The sequence below is a fragment of the Kryptolebias marmoratus genome, linkage group LG5 (assembly GCF_001649575.2).
Source record: "Kryptolebias marmoratus isolate JLee-2015 linkage group LG5, ASM164957v2, whole genome shotgun sequence".
NCBI classification, from domain to species: Eukaryota; Metazoa; Chordata; class Actinopteri; order Cyprinodontiformes; family Rivulidae; genus Kryptolebias; species Kryptolebias marmoratus.
The window spans coordinates 918,145-919,134 of record NC_051434.1 but is presented as its reverse complement, the minus strand read 5'-3'; the positions used below and the strand labels follow the sequence as shown (position 1 = coordinate 919,134).

The 990-nt window shown below is 46.4% G+C and overlaps 1 long non-coding RNA gene across 1 annotated transcript; it reads right to left on the bottom strand.

Moving 5' to 3' along the window:
- Nucleotides 1-134: 134 nt before the first annotated feature.
- LOC119617045 lies at nucleotides 135-832 on the bottom strand. The gene is made up of 2 exons (XR_005233209.1): nucleotides 567-832; nucleotides 135-457 (listed from the first exon to the last, which is right to left on the bottom strand). It is a non-coding gene; the product is annotated as an uncharacterized LOC119617045 (long non-coding RNA).
- Nucleotides 833-990: the final 158 nt, after the last annotated feature.

The following is a 990-nucleotide window of genomic DNA, read 5'->3' as shown; positions in this document are numbered from 1 at the left end:
TCTCGTCTCACTGTTTTGTGTCTCCTCTCATCTCGTCTCATAGTGTCTCGTCTCATCTCGTCTCGTCGTGTCTCGTCTCGTGTCTCGTTTCATCGTGTCTCCTCTTGTCTTGTCTCGTCTCATCATGTCTCATGTGTCTCGTCTCGTGTGTCTCGTCTCACTGTTTTGTGGTTCATCTCGTCTCGTCTTGTGTCTCGTCTCATCATGTCCCGTCTCGTCTCATCGTGTCTTGTCTCGTGTCTGAGCTCGGCGGCTCGAAGGAACAAACCCTCAGGTGGATTTTTACCTGAGTCCAGGTTTCACACCTGACAGGAAACCTTTGATCTAAACGGGAAAAGTGGGCGGTCCTTCGAAGCTGAAGGAGCTCAGGTTCTGAGGCGATTCCGTCTCGGGTCACTTACGGGCTTGGAGGCGTCTCGCTCCACCTTGGCTTCTGCCTCCCAGAGGTGGTGGCCATCTGCAGACACAGAGGAGCAATCGGATCAGAACCAGAGGACCTGGAGACAAACAGAACTCTGAGGGATCAGCTGCTCGGCTCGTTAACCGCCTTCTGTTCCCATCAGAACCTTTTATTCCCATCAAAACCGGGCCTCACTGGAACCACTGGACCTGAAACCCGTCTCATCAACACCAACAGGTTCTGTGGGTTCTGCAGGTTCTGCAGGGTTCTGAACCTTCAGCTCCGGCTGCAGCTGAGAAATAAGATTTAATTAAAAGGTTTTAATATAAACCATTTATTAAATAAAACTTGATGTTAAAAACATTTTAATGTAGAAATAAAAATGAATTAAACTAGAACAGATGTGCCTTTTCAAAATAAGAGTTCTCTAAAATTAAAAGAATATCAAAATTTAATCAAAAAAAAAACTCTTGAAATAAATGCGGAATTTCAAAATAAATTAAAATAAAATCCTGGCACCAGAACCTCCTCCTGGCACCAGAACCTCCTCCTGGCACCAGAACCTCCTGCTGGCACCAGAACCTCCTCCT